The sequence below is a fragment of the Lolium rigidum genome, chromosome 7 (assembly GCF_022539505.1).
Source record: "Lolium rigidum isolate FL_2022 chromosome 7, APGP_CSIRO_Lrig_0.1, whole genome shotgun sequence".
Classification (NCBI taxonomy): Eukaryota; Viridiplantae; Streptophyta; class Magnoliopsida; order Poales; family Poaceae; genus Lolium; species Lolium rigidum.
Window position 1 is genome coordinate 10444174 of NC_061514.1, and position 19985 is coordinate 10464158.

The 19985-nt window shown below is 42.6% G+C and overlaps 2 long non-coding RNA genes across 2 annotated transcripts; both read right to left on the reverse strand.

Annotated features, from left to right (window-relative positions):
* Window positions 1–3513: 3513 nt before the first annotated feature.
* On the reverse strand, window positions 3514–3997 carry LOC124679345. The gene is made up of 3 exons (XR_006994936.1): window positions 3979–3997; window positions 3783–3882; window positions 3514–3555 (listed from the first exon to the last, which is right to left on the reverse strand). It is a non-coding gene; the product is annotated as an uncharacterized LOC124679345 (long non-coding RNA).
* A 1084-nt stretch (window positions 3998–5081) lies between these two features.
* LOC124679346 lies at window positions 5082–10943 on the reverse strand. Its single transcript, XR_006994937.1, has 4 exons — window positions 10804–10943; window positions 9256–9412; window positions 8182–8319; window positions 5082–5185 (listed from the first exon to the last, which is right to left on the reverse strand). It is a non-coding gene; the product is annotated as an uncharacterized LOC124679346 (long non-coding RNA).
* Window positions 10944–19985: the final 9042 nt, after the last annotated feature.

A 19985-nucleotide genomic window follows, 5' to 3' on the forward strand; every position in this document is an offset into this window, starting at 1 on the left:
TACTAAAATAGTTGTCCATTCCTTTAAGAATTCTAAAGTATTTATCTAGTTCTACAAATTATATGCATATATACGCATCTAGAAAGAAATAAAAACAAAGTTGGGATGTAAAGCTACCTGGAAGAACTCATGGACATTTTTCTCAAACCATATACAAAAGTGTAACGTAGACAAAAATGGACTTTAGGACAAATATGATTAGAAATCGAGGCTTTAATAGTTTTGATCATGCTACGAGTTTGCCTTCATGTTAGCAAGCATAGCTCAAATTGACAAGAAAATTTTACGTAACCCTCCAAATAAGTAACAAAGCTCAATCGAAACAGAGAATGAACATGCCATGATTTGTTCTATGAAACAAAAGCACAACTTCCTAGTTTAATATAGTTTTAATGGTTTGAGTTTGTCTTCATATTAGTAAGCACTTCTCAAGTTAAGCACAGAAACACCACCACAGACCTCTAAATTTGTCGAAACCGAAATAAGAACAAGAAAAGGAACTAAAAGAACAAGATTTTTATTTCGAAGCAAGACTAAAAGTGGAGTCACTCAGTTCAATAGTTCTGAATGGATTAACTTTCTCTCCATACTCGTAGCACTTCTTAGGATAACGAGAAAAACATCACCACCGAATTTCGTAAATAACTTGAAGCGAGAAATAGAAAAGTAAAATAACAATAATACTCGTTTTGTAAGCAAAAAGTGGAAGCGCTCAGCTTAATAGTTTTGAATGGTTGGTGTTTTGTCTTACCATTAGTAAGCACTTCGTGGTTAACAAGTAAACATCCACAATCTCCAAATTTTGTAACAAGCTTAAACCAGAAATAGAAAAGGATTATGACAAAAAACAGTTGTCTTCTTCTAAGCAAGAGTACAAATAGTCTTCACATTCCATTCACTCTATGCACTCTATTATTGGCAATCCAAACAGGGCAATGATAACTACATCCTCATGATCCCTCAAATCAAATGTACGGTCCAATGAAAAACGACCTCAATTGTAAAAGCAAGATTGGCATTCCAATTTGATATGAAAAAACAAAAGGTTTGCTCATATATTGGTGCAAGGAGAGTCTCATAACTGTGTAAACCACCATCGACGTAACCATCCAAGAAGAGGTAATCAATGTAACTAAAATTCCAAAAAGATGTACATAACACATCAGGAGAATATTTTTCAGATTCAAAGAAGCTTAACGCACAAACCAAGACGTTAAGAGCACATGTTACTAAAATTAACTTGACATCAAGTGTTTTAGCGAGTCCTTTAATGAAAGAATTGTAGTTTTGGTGTCCCAGAGATACTAACCTATCCTCGAAAATATGAACGAACCGGGAAAGTAGAAGGAGACAAGTATCTCACTATTATCTTGAGTGGCTTTTACAGCAGCTAAAGTAGAACTAATTGGCTCAGCTTCTGCACAAACGCTTCAACCAAATAATCAACACATTTACTTGATCCCCCATGCAGAGAAAAAATGAAGTTTGAAACATCTCATAATCAGCACGCTCGTGGAAAGAAATAAGGTCAACACAAGTCTAAGAAAAGAAATGATACAAACCTCGCCAAAAGATCACGGAGTTCTCGGGTATGACATGAGTATACATATCCCCATTCACAGCGAGGAGCAATCGGCTTCTGCTCACATACAAGTGGTTGGCCCAACAACCTTAAGTCTGCATGTGAACAATATAAGAAAATTTCATTTTAACTTGTAAGAGATAAGACGACAACAATAAATGCCTAGTACTACAAAAGATATGCTCCACTACGACTACCACTTGTATGATAAATAAAAGACACCATATGAACACTACCGAGGCAAATTTTCTTAGCGCGGGGACAAATAATCGACGTACGCAACTAAATTTGGAGCAAACGAGTCTACAATCGTGAATAATAATCGTATTGTTATGAATTACGAAAGCATGTTTCTTTGAGAAGATACTGTCTTAATTAGCACTATGGAAGATACTTGTCTTAATCGTATTGACCAATGCGAGAAGGAGACCCATGCCCGATAAAAAAATCCAAATTCTAGCACGCGATACACCGGGACTACGGTACACACTCAAAGTCAATACCAATATCCCAATCCACAAAAAAGCAAGGCACACGAATGCAATGACAGCCATGTGTGTCTCCAAGTAACATATATACACAACATGTTATAAAACCAAACAAGAAAACTTGCAAAACTTTGGCAATTTTAGTATCTTCTTACATTATTTACAACTATTACTACTTGCATTACACTTACATATATTGGTTTTATATTTTTCTACATAAATGTAGAGAATAAAGGAGGTGATTAAGCATGTCGAGGTCATTCCATATTGCATATCTGTAATTTAATTGAAAGGTGGGTGACGAGAGAGTTGTTTCTTATGCAAGGCAAGGAAATAAGACATAGATGACTACTACATTTATTAATAGTTATATACCAATCCTCGTGCTTGCAAAACTATACAAAATTAGATGGCCTCGTTATTTCGTGAAGATGTCGTACACAAAAACCATGATACTAATTAATATAGCTGTACATTTATTAAATGTTCAAGTACTAAAATAGTTGCTCATTCCTTTAAGAATTCTAAAGTACTTATCCAGTTTTACAAATTATATGCATATATACGCATCTAGAAAGAAATAAAAACAAAGTTGGGATGTAAAGCTACTGGAAGAACTCATGGACCTTTTTCTCAAACCATATACAAAAGTGTAACAGAGAAAAATGGACTTCAGGAAAAATATAGTAACAAAGCTAAACGAGAGAATGAACATGCGAGAATGTGTTCTACTGAAAGAAAAGTACAGCTTCTCGGTTTAATATATTTTTAATGGTTTAACTTTGTCTTCATATTGGTAAGCATTTCTCAGGTTAAACGAGAAAACACCACCACAGACCTCGAAATTTGTCGAAACCGAAATAAGAACAAGAAAAGGAACTAAAAGAACAAGATTTTTATTTCGAAGCAAGACTAAAAGTGGAGTCACTCAGTTCAATAGTTCTGAATGGATTAACTTTCTCTCCATACTCGTAGCACTTCTTAGGATAACGAGAAAAACATCACCACCGAATTTCGTAAATAACTTAAAACAGAAATAGAAAAGTAAAATAACAATAATACTGTTTTCTAAGCAAGAAGTGGAAGCGCCCAGTTTAACGAGTTTTGAATGATTGGTGTTTGTCTTACCATTAGTAAGTATTTCGTGGTTACCAAGTAACGATCTCCAAATTTTGTAACAAGCTTAAACCGAAACAGCTTGTCTTCTTCTAAGAAAGTACAAATAGTCTTCACATTCCATTGACTCTATGCACTCTATTATTGGCAATCCAAACAGGGCAATGATAACTACAACCTCATGATCCCTCGAATCAAATGTACGGTCCAATGAAAAACGACCTCAATTATAAAGCAAGATTGGCATTCCAATTTGATATGAAAAAACAAAGGGTTTGCTCACATATTGGTGCAAGGAGAACAGTAGTAGTCTACCAACCGTGTAAACCTCCATCGACGTAACCGTCCAAGAAGAGGTGATCAATGTAACTAAAATTCCAAAAAGATGTACATAACACATCAGGAGAATATTTTTCAGATTCAAAGCTTAACACACAAACCAAGACGTTAAGAGCACATGCTGCTAAAATTAACTTGACATCAAGTGTTTTAGCAGTCCTTTAATGAAAGAATTGTAGTTTTTGTGTCCCAGAGAGACTAACCTATCCTCAAAAATATGAAAGAATGGGAAAAGTAGAATCAGACAAGTATCTCACCATTATCTTGAGTGGCTTTTACAGCAGCTAAAGTAGCACTAATTGGCTCAGCTTCTGCACAAACGCTTCAACCAAATAATCAACACATTTACGTGATCCCCTGCAGCAGAAAAAATAAAGTTTTAAGCATCTCATAATCAGCAGACTGTGGAAAGAAATAAGGTCAACACAAGTCTAGGAAAGAAATGATACAAACCTCTGCCAAAAGATCACGGGGTTCTCAGGTATGATATCGATATACATATCCCCATTCACAGCACGAGCAAGTCGGGTTCTGCTTCTATAAGTCACATACAAGTGGTTGGCCCAACAACCCTAAGTCCGCATGTGAACAATACAAGAAAATTTCAGTTTAACTTGTAAGAGATAAGACGACAAAGATAAATGCCTAGTACTACTAAAGAGATGCTCCACTACGACTACCACTTGTATGATAAATAAAAGACACCATATGAACACTACCGAGGCAAATTTTCATGGCATGGTAAAGTCTAAAATAGAGGAAGTAGAGTGAACAAGAAAGCTTAGGTTTTTCACTCCCATTGGCTCATCCAACTTAAATGGGTATACAATAGATGGTGAACACTAATAAAAGAGATGAACTTTAGTTATCCAAAAACTCAGCCAACACACCTCGAAGAAACATAATTGCTGAAAGCATCATGGTTAATATTTTAATGACTTGGAAACATACTAGCTAGAAGCATCATTCACCGAGCAAACAATCCTATAGTTCAAAGATTAACAAGACCATATAATGTTCTAAGATATTATTCAAGTACAAGTGGTTCATCCAAGAAGTTCACTTTTACATACCACATACACGTGGTTCATGAAAATATGATTAGGATGAAAGTATGATTGGGATTACTACACAACACAGCTTGCTGTGCAGTAACAACAAGAAAATGGCATTTAACAGCAAGAAAAGTGGACGAATTACACATTGATTAGTACTCCCTCTGTTCCATATTAGTTGTCGTTGATTTGGACGTATCTACACACATTTTGTGTATAGAATACAAACAAATCTACGACAACTAGCTAGTATCTCTTCCGGACAAGAGATAGCAACTTCTCACTTGTTAAAAAAGGCTAAATATCTAGTAGCTATCATTCACGAGAACAAACACACATGGGTGCTCGACGGTCGGATCGGATCGAGCACATAAGGTAGGTTGAAATCCGAGCTCACCATAGAGGGTTTATCGTAGTCAAGGCCGAGACATGAACAACAAGTCGCTTGCAGCGGCCATCGCATTGGAAGCCCTGGTCTTGTCGTCCACCCACGAACAGCCGGCAGCAGGCATGAAGGCTGCCTCGTCGACACGAGCAGCAGCAGTTGTTCCGTGACTTGTAGCCACGTCGGAGAGACGGTGCAGCCACAAACTCCCTCCTCCTTCCTGCTGGTTCCAGATCGGTTAGTCTAATATATTAGTAAGAATAGCTTAGGGTGACAAGAAAACAATACAGAAGCCTCCAAATGTAGTAACAAAGCTCAATCGAAACGAGAGAGGGAACATGCCGTAATTCATTATATCTTCTATGCGAGAAAAGTAGAGCCTCTCGGTTAATATATTTTAAATGGTTTGAGTTTGTCTTCATATTAGTAAGAACTTCTCGAGGTTAACCATGAAAACACCACCACAGCCTCAAAAATTTGTCTAAACATAAAGGAACTGAAAGATGTTTTATTCGAAGCAAGACTAAAAGTGGAGTCGCTCAGTTCAATAGTTCTGAATGGATTAAGTTTGTCTTCATATTCGTAGCACTTCTTAAGTTAAGGAGAAAAACAGCACTCCAGAATCCCATAATAGATAACATAAAGCAGAAATAGAAAAGCAACAGAACAATAATAATGTTTTTTCTAAGCAAGAAGAAGTGTAAGCACTCAGTTTAATAGTTTTGAATGGCTGGTGTTTGTCTTTCCATTAGTAAGAACTTCTGTGGTTATCAAGAAAAACATCACCGATCTCCAAATTTTGTAACAAGCTTAAACCAGAAATAGAAAGGATTATGAGAAAATGGTTGTCTTTTTCTAAGCAAGAGTAGAAAAGGAGGCCCTCGGTTAAATACTTTTGAATGGTTCTTAGTTTATCTTCATATTAGTAATCACTTCTCAGGTGAGCAAGAAAGACATCACATAAGCCTCCAAATGTCGTAATAAACTTAAATAACATACAAAAATATAACACAACAAGAATTGTTTTCTTTCTAAGCAAGATTAGAAGTGAAAAAGCGCTCAGTTTAATAGTTTTAAATGGTTTGATTTTTTCATTACATAGGTAATCAAGTAACATCACCGAGACTCCAAATTTTGTAACAATCTTAAACAGGAAATATAGAAGGAAACGAAAAAATATATTTGTTTTTAAGCAAGAGTAGAAGCGGAGGGGCTCAGTTAAATAGTCTTTAACTTCCATTCGCTCTACACACTATTATTGGCAACCTAGACAGAGCATTGATAACTCCGACCTCACGATCCCTCGAATCAAATGAAAAACGACCTGAATTATAGAGCAAGCTCGGCATTGCAACTTGATATGAAAAACGATATAACGGCATTGCAACTTGGTTTGAAAAAGATACACATAACACATGAGGAGAATATTTTTCGATCGAAAGAAACTTCATGCACAAATCAAAACGTTAAGAGCACATGTTACTAAAAATAACTTGACATTCTTCCTGGGCATTTCTCGGGCCGGGCCGGGCTTCGGGCTGGCCCGAAAAAAGCCCGACGGAAATCCTTGGCCCGAGCCCGGCCCGGCCCGACCAACTTTCAGCAAACTTTGGCCCGAGCCCGGCCCGCGGCCCGAAAAAACCCGATTTTTTCCGGGCTGGCCCAACGGCCCAGCCCGGTCTAATGGTAATTTCCTTTTCCCTGTGGCCCGAGCCCGGCCCGATATAATTACGGGCTGAAGAATGATGGCCCGAGCCCGGCCCGATAGAGAGAAAAAGCCCGGCCCGTCCCGGGATTTTCGGGCCGGGTCGGGTCGGGCCGGGCTTCCCATGCCCAGGTATACTTGACATCAAGTGTTTTAGCAGTCTTAATGAAAGAAGTGTTCTTGTAGTTTTGGTGTCCGAGAGATATTAACAAATCTTCAAAAATGGGAAGACAGGGAAAAGTAGAATTTGACAAGTACGACCCAGTTTTTTTTTAGCTCCGGCTTGTACATAAGCCACCCTTGAGCTTTCCAGAGAAACTACATTGAAAATAAGATCGAAACTGTTGTCCAGCTTATTATCTAAGTTGTGTGATGAGAAATCTGTAACGCCCTGGGGATGAATTTGTGTTCTGACAAACTGTTTTTGAATTATTTTTTGTACTTCCTTCATATATAAATTAATTTTTAAACGTCTTACTAAATATTACAATAAGAAAATAGGAGGTTGTTGCTAGTTGTTTATTAAAACTAAAATAGAAGGAAGGGTGTAATGTTAGAGCGCTACTAGTGAAAATTAGAACTCGTATCTCTGAATTATTACTATTCGTGCATCTGTAAACTTGCTCTCATCTTATACAGTACACATACGAGATTGCATGTTTATGGTGTTCAAATCCTGCACTCGCTTTCATCATGTACCAAAACCTTAAGCATCGTTTCCGCAACGAAGTCGGTCTTCTGCATTGTGGGCTGCATCTGCGTCGAGTACCATCCGAAGTGGATCCGACGAGCACGTCCGGCATAGGTCTGGTAGTACTCCGTTTTTGCAGCTTCGGAGCAGCTGCTAGCCAACACCATCAAGCAGCCAGGCTCTAGGATCCGACCGACAGAAGGATCTGCGCAGGGTTGTGGCAGCATAGGTGAGGAGCTGCAGCGGAGCTGCTGCTTGGGCGCTTAAGCAGATCGAGCCCCGGCAGGCAAGCTCGATCTGGGCCAACAAGCTAAAGGGCTGGCCACGAGCTACACCTTCCGCCTTGAAATTGGAATAGGGGATGGTTATGGGGGTGTGGGGTGACGGGCGCTGACGTCTGGAGTTTCCCATGGCGGTGGCAGACGGGTGCGAGCAGGAGCAAATCTAGCTCGGGAGTAAGGAGGAAATCACGCTTCTGGAGAAAACGGTTTGGTCAACCAAGAGGTCCTCATGTGGTGGCATTAGGACGTAAATAACATGAAAAATCGGAAACACTTAAAATGGTTATTTTCAGCTATAGTTTATTTTCACCCCTTAGCCGTTCAAAACCTCCAAAAGAACTGGACCTAAGAATCTCAACTTTAACTTGTCTGGCTTCTACAGCAGCTAATGTAGCACTGGCTCAGCTTCTGCAGCAAACACTTCAACCAAATAATCAACACATTACTTCATCTTCTATGCCACAAAAAATGTAGTTTTAAACACACATCTTAGTATCAGCAGACCATACAAAGAAATAAGGTCAACACAGGATACAAACCTCTGTCAAAAGATCACGGAGTTCACAGGTGAGATATCAGTATACACATCCCCATTTACAACAGGAGCAACTGGGTTCCAAAAACGACCCTCTGCTTCTATAAGTCACATACAAGTGTCTGGACCAACGGCCATTGGTCTGCAAGTGAACAATATAAGAAACTTTCAGTCAAGCTTGTAAGAGAGAACACGACAAAGATAAATGCCTAGTAGTACAAAAGACAGGCTCCACTATGACTACCACTTGTATGACAAATAAAAGACACCATATGAACACTACTTGCAACAAATTATTTTTGGCATAGTAATGTCTAAAATAGAGGAAATAGGGTGAGGACTGAGGGTGAACAAGAAAGCTTAATTTTTTTCACTCGCAAAGACAAATCTTGCAAGCCTACTACGATGTGCCATACCTTATCACCATAGAGCAATTAGAAATAGGGTGTAATTGGTATCATCTTGGTACTAATATATTCCCATTATCAAAAAAAAAAGGTAGAGGAGATAGGGTGAACAAGAAAGCTTAGGTTGTTCACCCCCATTGGCTCATCCAACTTAAATAGGTATACAATATAAGGTGTACACTAATAAAAGAGATAATGACCTTTAGTTATCCAAACTCAGTGAACACACTTTGAAAAGACGTATGGATTGTTTGGTGTGAAGGGAACAAAAAACTAGTTAATACAGAAAAGAAGATGACATGATTACAGACATGCAATGAAGCTATGTACTAGTATAGCTGTAGTGACTACCAGCTCCGAACCACCACAACAAAAATCAAACATATGAATTGTTTGGTGTGACGGGAACATGAAAACTAGTGAACACAGTAAAGAAGAAGACATGATTACAAACATGTAATGAAGCTATGTACTAATATAGCTGTAGTGACTGCCGGATCCAAATCACCACAACAAAAATCAAATATGTATGCAAGCATAATCCAGTTGAATCTTGACCAGAAATCAAACAACTTCAAATCACAACAAGGTAGTACAATATGAATACCAAAAAAGGCTGAATTAGCAACGACCAAAGCTAATAGGAGCGACTAAAACAACAAAACCTAGACCTTTTTTTGGAAGACTAGTGGCCTAAACTTTTCGGCAGCATATGCTTCATCTGACCATTAACTTGCCTGGCTTTTACATACAACAGCGAAAGTAGCACGTTCACTCAACATCCGCAGCTTGCTTCGACCAAATAATCAAGACCTTTACTTTGATCTCCTACGCAAAAAATGGATTTTTAATCACATCTCGAGTATGCGGATCAGCAGCCCATGCAAATAAATATCGGTATTCAGCCCATGCGGATCAGCAAGCAGCACAAGTATATATCGAAATGATGCCAACCTGTCACCTGGATCATAGCATTCTCGGGGCTAATATCGGTATTCACATATGCATTAGCAGCGGGAGCATCTAGAGATCCAAGAACCACCGCCCCATAGGCAGATATAAGTGGCTGGACAAAAGACCAATGGTCCGCACAAGAAAAAACATAAGAAACAACAAAGACAGTTGCATTAACAAGTGTTCAGCACACAAAAAGGCAATAAAGCTCAATATGCAACCTTCAAACATGAAGGAGGCAAATCGAGCTTGCATGCTTGCCAACTACTAGATAATACATGATTTACTTGGTTTATTCACTGGCGTATGGACTAGGAAGAAAACATGACCACATATGACCGAGAACATTGTCCAACAAATCAGCACAAAGTCTTCAATGAACTGGGAAACGTAGGACTCCCTCCAATCCCTTTTAATTGACTCGAATTTTGCACTAAATCCGAGTCAATGAAAATAGATTGAAGGGAGTAGCTGAAAGCATCATGTTTAATATTTTGATTTGATGCCTCATAAGCATACTAGCAAGCATCCTAGAGTTGAAAGATCAACATCACCATATATTGTTCTAAGCAATTATTAAGTACAAGTATAACAGAACGATTGTTTACTCCAAGAAGTTCAGTCTTACAAATTACATACACATGGTTAATGAAAATATGATTAGCATTACTGCATAGGGCCAATTCACAGTTTACAGTAACAATAAGAAAATGGCATTTAAGAGGAAGAAAAGTAGATGAATTACACATTGAGTAGTTCACGCTCTGTTCCATATTATTGTCGGTGATTTGGACGTAGCTAGACATATTTTGTGTATAGGTACATTCAAATCTAGAACGACTAGCTAGTACCTCTCCTGGACAGGAGGAGATATCAACATTGCACTATTGAAAAAGGCTAAAGATATAGTAGCCATCATTCAAGAGCACGAACATACATGAGTGCCCGATGGCCAAATCAGATCGGAGCACATAAGGCAGGTTGAAATCCCAGCTCACCATAGAGGGTTTGTCGTAGCCAAAGGCAATTAAAAACAAACAGGTCGCTTGTGGCAAGCATGGCGCCACCACACTGGAAGGCCTAGTCTGGTCGTTCCCTCAACATCTGCAGCTTGCTTCAACCAAGACCTTTACTTTGATCTCCTACGCAAAAAATGGATTTTTAATCACATCTCAGTATGCAGATCAGCAGCCCATGCAAATAAATATCAGTATTCAGCCCATGCAGATCAGCAGCAGCACAAGTATATCAGAAATGATGCCAACCTGTCACTGGATCATAGCATTCTCAGGGCTGATATCAGTATTCACATCTGCATTAGCATCAGGAGCAACTAGGGATCCAAGAACCACCGCCCCATAGGCAGATATAAGTGGCTGGAGAAACAACCAATGGTCTGCAGAAGAAAAAATATAAGAAACAACAAAGAAAGTTGCATTAAACAGGTGTTCAGCACACAAAAAGGCAAAAAAGCACAATATGCAATCTTCAAACATGTAGGAGGCAAATCGAGCTTGCATTCTTGCCAACTACTAAATAATACATGATTTGCTTGGTTTATTCACTGGCGTATAGATTAGAAGAAAACATGACCACATATGACCGAGAACATTCTCCAACAAATTAGCACAAAGTCTCGAATAAACTGCAAACGTAGTACTCCATCCTATCACTTTTAATTGACTCGAATTTAGTACAACCAAAAGGGATCGGAGGGAGTAGCTGAAAGAATCATGTTTAATATTTTGATTTGATGACTCGGAAACATACTAGCAAGTATCCTAGAGTTCCAAGATCAACAGGACCATATATTGTTCTAAGCAATTATTAAGTACAAGTATAACAGAACGATTGTTTACTCCAAGAAGTTCAGTCTTACAAATCACATACACGTGGTTAATGAAAATATGATATCAACTTTGCACTATTGAAAAAAGGTTAAAGATATACTTCCTCCGTTCTTTTTTAATTGACTCGAATTTAGTATAAATTTGTACTAAATCCGAGTCAATTAAAAAGAAACGGAGGGAGTAGTAGGCATCATTCAAGAGCACGAACATACATGAGTGCTCGATGGCCAAATCAGATCGGATCACATAGGGCAGGTTGAAATCCCAGCTCACCATAGAGGGTTTATCATAGCCAAGGCTAAGACATGACCAGCAGGTCGCTTGTGGCAAGCACGGCGCCACCACACTGGAAGCCCTGGTCTGGTCGTCCACCCAGGAATGGTCTGCAGCAGGAAGGAAGGCCGCCTCGTCGACACGAGCAGCAGCTGCTGCGGGACTTGTAGCCTCGTCGGAGAGACGGTGCAGCCAAGAAATCCCCCCTCCCTCCTGCTGGCTCCAGATCGGGTAGTCTGACAAATGGTTTCGGTGGGGGATTTAGGTAGGGATCATGGGGATCAATTCGAGCGGTAGCAAAGGGGGGGGGGGGAAATTGACCTGCAAGGCATGTACATGTGGGGCGAATGACGTCCTCCGGATGCGACGCGTCGAGGTGCCACGCGGAAGGCCTCGACCCTGCCCCCTGCCGCCGGGAAGACGACGTGGTGCACCGCGCGGTAGGGTGCCGGAGCTCACCGGCGGCGGCCTTGGCTTGGCGAGGGCGACCGGCGGCGCTGTACGCGCTCCTTGTCGTTCCCCTCGTCGCAGCGCTAGAAAGTGCGAGCGAACGTGCGCCGCGGCGTGGTGGCGGTGTAGGTGGCGAGCGCCGGCAAGCTGTGGGGAGCGGCGGAGCAGAACCGGCGAAAGAGAGAGAAGATGAGTGGCGGGCGGCGCTAGGGAGAGCAGAGATCAACCGCCGCTCGGGTTAGGTCAGGTCCGCTCTGTCTTTGTTCACTAAATAAGTGTGGGACTAGGTGGGCCGCAGCGGGGTTAGGTGGGCTGAGCCGGATTATTTTCGTATCAGAGAAATTCCAATAGTATAGCCAACTGTTGGCTATAACAAGATGTCATATCATTTGTAGTCATCATATAGCTAACATGTACAATAGTTGGCTATAAAAATGTAGTACTTTATTAATATATGGCTCACCTTTCACTCTCACAAGGTGCCTAGGAGCACGTGCAAGAGCTGGCTATTGCATAGTAGCCCACCTCCCTTCTCTCTCCTCTTCTCTCTCCTCCAACTCATCTAAAATATATTATTTAATGTCTTATAGTCGGCTGACTAGACTCTATTGTACTTGCTCTCACGCATCCAGGATTCCAAGCTGCGGGAGCGCGCACAAGGCTGGACAAAAATTCAATTCGACGTGGCTTCGCGATCGCGCGCTCAAAGTTTTGGTCATCTTTAATCCGTTTTCTTTTTGGTATAGTAGCTTCGCAACTCTTTTTCTATTTTTCTTCACATGTGGAATTAAGCTAGCTACCTTGCAACTCGTGAGCTGCTACACAACATGCATGCGCTATTAATCCAACCAGCTTGATATGAGTAGCCACTCCCAACTACTCCAAATTCATCAAGACCAACTACCTCCGTCGGCTGCTCCGGCAGCGGGAGGATGGGGAGGCCCCGATCTACAACGTGTACATAGCGTAGTTTCGGTTTGGTGGCTAGCCGTCGGCGTTCGGGAGCGGGTGGCACCGTCGGAGTGGTGTTTTGAGGCGGGCATCTTCCCCTCTGGCGGCGGAGGTCCGAGGATCACCGCGGCTGGATCTTCGTCTTCGCGGTGCTCGCACCTCCTCGGAGTGGCACTGCACCTTGGTCCCTCGCCAGAATCCGCGGGACGATGGATCCGGATCTTGAAGAAGAAGGAAGTTGTTGCTGGTGTTCACCATGTCGATGGCGGTGGCGGCACAGGCGGAGGCTCCTTTTGGAGCTGAGTGGCGTCGACTACTCCATCCGTGCAAGGGATCCTCCCAATCCAAGGCTCAGGGGAGAAGGTGCGACGGCCCGCCGGTGCAACATTCTCGTCGTCGTCCTAGGCATCGGGGTCCAGAAGGATCTATTTGTAATTTTATCTTTGTTCTGGGAAGTTCTGTAAGAACCATGGTTTAATGCTATCAGTGATTTCTCACAAAAAAAAACTGATGGGAACGTTCAAAATGACATATGAGCATCTATAGTCGTGCTACCTATCCCGGTAGCAACGCTTGTGCGGCTATTTACATCGGCGGCCGGCTAGGGTGTCGATGTACGAGTGCGAGGAGTAGGAAGATGACATAGATACGGTGGCCACCCCTATGAACCTCCGTAGCATAGTACATGACGCCCTTTGCCGAGACCCACCCTCATATCGCCACCCTCTACTTGCACAATCGCTTTCGCGAGGGGCAGCGACGATGCTACCTACATGCATCGACACGCTAGTCTCCTACGTTGACGTCCTCGACCTCGCCACTAGAAACTCGGCCTCCGTGTCGATGGTCCCTGATACGATGCGCCCATCGACACAAAGAGTTACTTCGGCTTTGCCCATCAAGAGAAAGCTACTACTAAGATCTAGGGTTTGTAAAGAGAGGGGATTGCTACTGAGATCTAGATTCAGCAGTGGAGAGAGTGGAGAGTGGAATTAAGCTATTAATCTATTTTTTTTGGGGTATCGTAGCTTCACATCTCTTTTTCTATTTTCCTTCAGATGTGGAATTAAGCTAGCTAGCTAGCTTTCAACACGTGAGATGCTACACAACATTCATGCACTTTCTCGATCGATCGATCGAACCCGCTTGATATGAGTAGGTACTCCCAATTAACTACCTACCATTTATGGATCCAAATTCATCAATAGTAACTAATGGGAACGTTCACGAGGATGTACAAGAATCTATAGTCGTGCTACCTATCCTGGTAACAACGGTTGTGCGGCTATTTACATCGGCGGCCGGCTATGGTATTGGTGCATCATCGCAAAAAAAGAGGAAGACGATACATATACGATGACCACACCTATGATCCTTCGATGCGCGACGCTCTCTGTCGAGACCCTCCCTCCTTGCCTCCCTCCACTTTCACGACAGTTTTCATAGAAGGCAACGACGCCGACAAGCTGGTCTCCTACATTGACGTCCTCGACGTCGCCACTGGATACTCTGCCTCGATGGTCGACGGTCCCTGCTATGACGCGCCCACAAATAATGGCTTTGCCTTTGCCAGTCAACAGAAAGCTAGTACCAAGATCTAGGGTTTGTAGAGAGAGTATGGCGTCGTTAATAAACGTTGTTCCATTATGGCACCAACCAAGGCGTAATCATCCCCCGGCATGGGATCTACCACGGTGGAAGTATGGCTGTTGTCCTTGATTGCCTTTGGGGATGCTCATCGACCGGCCAAAAAGAAGATAATAGTCCCGTGAGTCGAGTTGAGTGGCATGTCGCAAGAGCCGCGTCATAGTATTATGTATTACTCCCTTGTACCGTAAATAGATGCGCTAGGGTGTCTAAATTTTTATGTATGTATGTAGAGTGCTCTTGGTAATTGATTAATACGAGCATGCAGAGAAGGTCGTGTAAAAAAATTGTATACGCTTATGAGTTGTGGATAAGCTGGAAAAGTAAAGTAATTTGAGAGGTGGGCACACACACGGTAGACGAAGCGATCTGGTATTAATTCGAAGCGAGGAGATGAAGTGAGAGGTGAGAGAAAGAGTGGTGTGTGTGCCCGCGCATACGTAATGGTGCCAATTAAATTCCTGGGGAGACAGACGAGTTTAATGTGGAGAAAGTCCAGCTAAGAGCAAGTACAATAGAGTCCAATCAGCTGACTATAAGACATTAAATAATATATTTTAGGTGAGTTGGAGGAGAGAGAAGAGGAGAGAGAAGGGAGGTGGGCTACTATGCAATAGCCAGCTCTTGCACGTGCTCCTAGGCACCTTGTGAGAGTGAAATGTGGGCCATATATTAGTAAAGTACTACATTTTTATAGCCAACTATTGTACATGTTAGCTATATGATGACTACAAATGATATGACATCTTGTTATAGCCAACAGTTGGCTATATTATTGGAATTGCTCTAATCGATGATGATTTAACGAGGCGACGTATTGTTTGTGTCGCGTCGCACCTTCCCAAATACAGTATTAATGATGGATTCCTGGATGGCGTCGCACCATTGTTAATATCCGTTGCTATATTATTTTCCGTTGGCTAGCTAATTTGTTTGCGCGACGCGAACAAATGAAGCAGGTAGCGCACAAGATAGAAGAGGCGTGTTTTTTTTTTTTTGTTGTTGTTATAGGATTGGCATGTGAGGAGGGGTACGTAAAAAGAAGAAAAGGAAAGGATGCCTGCGTGCGCCGGACGCCGGACCCGAGTCGTTGCGCGCCCGCGCGTGCTGCAATCAAGACCCGATGCGATGCGTCTCTTCGGTACAACAATGAATCCGAGCGTGCAACTCCGGGCGCGCGCGTCTCTTCGATTTTAGCCGAGGGGCGCGGCGCAGCCTTTGTTCGGTTCGCTTCCTCGTCCTCCGCGCGCGCTTCTTCCATCCATCGACGAGCAACCACCTGCCGTCTCGCCTCCTTCTGCCACGTCACGCCATACGCAACCCACCCAGGGCCTGTTTGGATTCAGCCCACGCCGAATCGTGGGCGTGGCACCGCTTCCGAACCAACCAAACAAAGCGATCTCTTCTCTTCTGGGCCATGCATCCGAGGAGGCGGCATGCAGCGAGACCTTCGGCATCGTGCTGCTTGTCCTGGAAGGTCAAGCTCGCTCGTGCCCGTCCCGCCCAAAGTCACCATGTTCAAGCTCACAAAGACAGTCAACGAGAGCGTCGTAGACATCCTCACCAAATGGCAGGTAGTCGCGCCAGCTCTCCCCGAAGACCTCTTCATACGGGTGGTCGTGCAGAATGGCGCGGCCGAGTTCCAGTCCATGTACCTCGGCACGTGCGACACGCTCCTGCCATTGATGGGAAGCCGCTTCCCGGAGCTCGGCCTAAACCGGACGCACTGCAACGAGATGACATGGATCCAGTCCGTGCCCTACATCTACCTTGGCAGCACCGCCACCGTGGAGGACATCCTCAACAGAACCACCTCGGACGGCTTCCGCAAGGCCACGTCCGACTACGTCCGCCAGCCCATCCCCAAGGACGGCTGGGTCAAGATATTCGACTTCCTCGCGCAGCCCAACGCCGGGATCATGATCGTTGACCCCTACGGCGGGAAGATCAGCGCCTTCCCGGAATCGGCGACGCCCTTCCCTCACCGTGCCGACGTGCTGTTCAACATCCAGTACATGAATTTCTGGTCGGCCGCCACGAACGGTTCGGCGCAGACCAACTGGCTCAAGGACTTCTACGTGTTCATGACGCCATACGTGAGCAGCAACCCGAGGCAGGCGTACGTGAACTACAGGGACCTTGACCTCGGTCAAAATGTCGTCGTGGGCAACATCACCAGCTACGAATCTGCCAAGGTTTGGGGAGAAAAGTACTACAAGGATAACTTCAAGAGGCTCGCGTTCGCCAAGGGCAAGGTTGATCCCGACGACTACTTCAGAAACGAGCAGAGCATCCCACCACTAGTGGCGAGAAAGTAGATGGCATGCGGGGGGATGGATTTATATCGGTTTATGTTTAGATGACTATTTTTTACTTTGTGTTTTATTATGTGTATTATTTCTCTTGTACCAAGAATAAGCAGTGAAAAAAAAAGGAATAACATGATCATGATCAACCTTGTTGTTGTCCGCGCCGCCACGAACGAATCTCGGCACCAAGAATATGTGCCGACGCCAGAATGGAAATCCAGGTCGATCGCGCCGGTTGCTGCCTTCAATACCCAGCCCTATTTGCTTCAGTCTCGCTCTTGGGAATTGCTACTTGCTTCTTTTGGATCACGGCGTGGAAAATGGAGGCATCTAGGCGCTAGCAGCCACTGAAAATAGCAGTCTATTCGGTGAGTTCAGATGTATCCATTCGAAGAATTAGCTGTCAAACTAACTTGTCCATCTATTATATACTAAAAGCAAAATACAGATGTTTAATAGAGGCATTAGGTTGATCCACATCATCTTAATTATTTTAATGGTTAGATCTAAAATTAATGGCTATGATTTAATAAAAAATTATTCGTTACGTAACGGTGCAGGTCCGGTTGACACGATGGTATAGTTCCATTTATTTATGTTATTTGCCGGGAACACATCCGTTGATTGAGTCCTTTGTTTACAGAAATATACACCGGACGTATAAATGGAAACAGCTGCATGTTTAAACGGAAATACTCCTTGCCCACGTGATTCCTCCTCAAACGATGGGAATAGCCCATGACCAAATTAGGCAGATTTCTTGCTCCGTAAGAGATCCATCCTTTTAGGTGTTAGCCAGGTCAGTCTGCCGCGCGAATGCAAATCACAACAATTTGCATACAGTCTTGATCAGATTATACCAAAGTAAAATCTACACGTACCAAAGACAAATCAATTCAACTTTCTTTATCTGTACGTGATGCAACCGGTCTATTTATTTTGTTCTTCGGCGAAGAACAACTCACATGCCAGAACCAATTGCAATCACGCTCAACAACAACGATTAGTATTTATTACTATAGCCTAATATGATTTCTTTCTTGCACCCTGCCGGTATGGAGGAAAATCTCCTATGACTCCGGTTTCGAGGTTCCAGCGATTAGTACTTATTTCTCTCGTCTACAATGATGAGGTAACATTTTAAAAAAATTCAGCATAATACTTGTGAAATTTGTGTAAAATATATATGTTAAATAAGTTATTTTTTTGCGAATATGATCTAACAAGCTGAGTCCGTTTGATATGAAAGAACGGGCAAGCTAGCCAAGTCCAATAAAAACATGCGGGCGAAGTCCGGCCGTTCGAAAATAAAAGAGCGGCAAAATTTGGTGCTATTTGATGATCTAATATCAAACAAACAAACCAAAGTATTTATCGATATCCCTTGCATAGAATAGTACTTAACGCTGTTGCATAGAACGATTCCTTCCTGGCACACCTGCCCGTCTGAAGGAAAAACTCATATCACCCAGTATTCGAGGTTCAAGCGATTAGTGTTCCCGTTCTCGGCTACAACAACAACAAAATAGTTTTTTTGATTTTTTATTATACAAAATATTGTGAATTTATAGATTAAAATAATAATATTTTGCAATGAAATTTCTAGAATAGGCGATCGAGTCCTTTCGAAAATAAACATGCACGGGCTAGCTAGACGAGACCACCTGTACCAGCGAGCTACCCAAATCCATTTTTAGAAAAAAGAATTCTCGCACAGTTTGTCTGGAAATATAAGAGTAGACCAGCAAACTCCCCCAAAAAAAATAGTAGACCAGCAAACCAATTAAGCCGCCCGTTCGTGGAAGAAATGTACGATAGCTAGAACTACAGTTGATATTCTTAGATAACTTTCCATTTGATACCAACCACCATGAACTTAAATGTTAACTAACCTCAAGTTCTGCTCTGACATCATGCAATAACTTGGTACTATTTGCTGATCTAATATCACACAAACAAAAAATATTAGAAATGAGGTAACGTCCTTATACACTTATTTGGTATTTTGTTTACGAACATATGCGATGGCCGAAGGACAGTACATTATTATCCATAGTGAGACTAAGATCTCCATGAAAATATAACTTTATTTTACAATTTAAACACATGAAAAGATGATGCCCTCGCATTTGCGAGGGCCAACTTGCTAGTTTAAATAAGATCAAAACAATATTTTGACGTGACAGATTGAAAATAGTGCAAGTACTTGTAGAAAATTCGGCAATGGAAAGAACTATTCAGACTAAAAAAGAGTGCAAGTACATGTAGAAAGTTTGGCCATGGAAAGAACTATATTCAAATGATTACCTCTAAGGTCGCATTGTTCGGCTTCCAACAGTGAAATACGTATTGACCACTAATTTGAGAAGTGCTTGAAGCATACAATGGATCAAAGTTGCGATTTTTAGAAATTGCATATGGCTTACCGTGCAGGAAAAATAGGAGCTATTTTTAGTATCCCGTGAAACTTTACCACATGAGTTAATATACATGTAATCCTTTCATGGAGTTGCTTTGGAGTTTCGGAAATTTTAGGAAATTTGGGAAACTCAAATTGTTCTAAATAGGTTGTGCTTCGAAGGTTCGTGGTCTTTGCCAAGGACCGCAAAGTTTATGTCCGTTGTACGGTTGGGGTTCGGGAGAAATCCCAGCTCGACTTGCGTCGATATGCTGGCAGCGATGACGCCCACTGGCTCAGTGGCTCCTCTCTCCTCGCTAGAGGTATTGCCATGGACCCGTCCCTTACTAGTACTCGTCCATGCCAGCCCCCCGACTCTGCCCTTCCGCCTACTTGAAGCCTCCGTCGCGAAACCCCTGAGGCGAAAAAACCACGATACGGAAAACCTTCCAGAGACGCCGCCGCCGCCGATCCCATCTCGGGGGATTCTGGAGATCTCCTCCGGCACCCTGCCGGAGAGGGGATTCATCTCCCGGAGGACTCTACACCGCCATGGTCGCCTCCGGAGT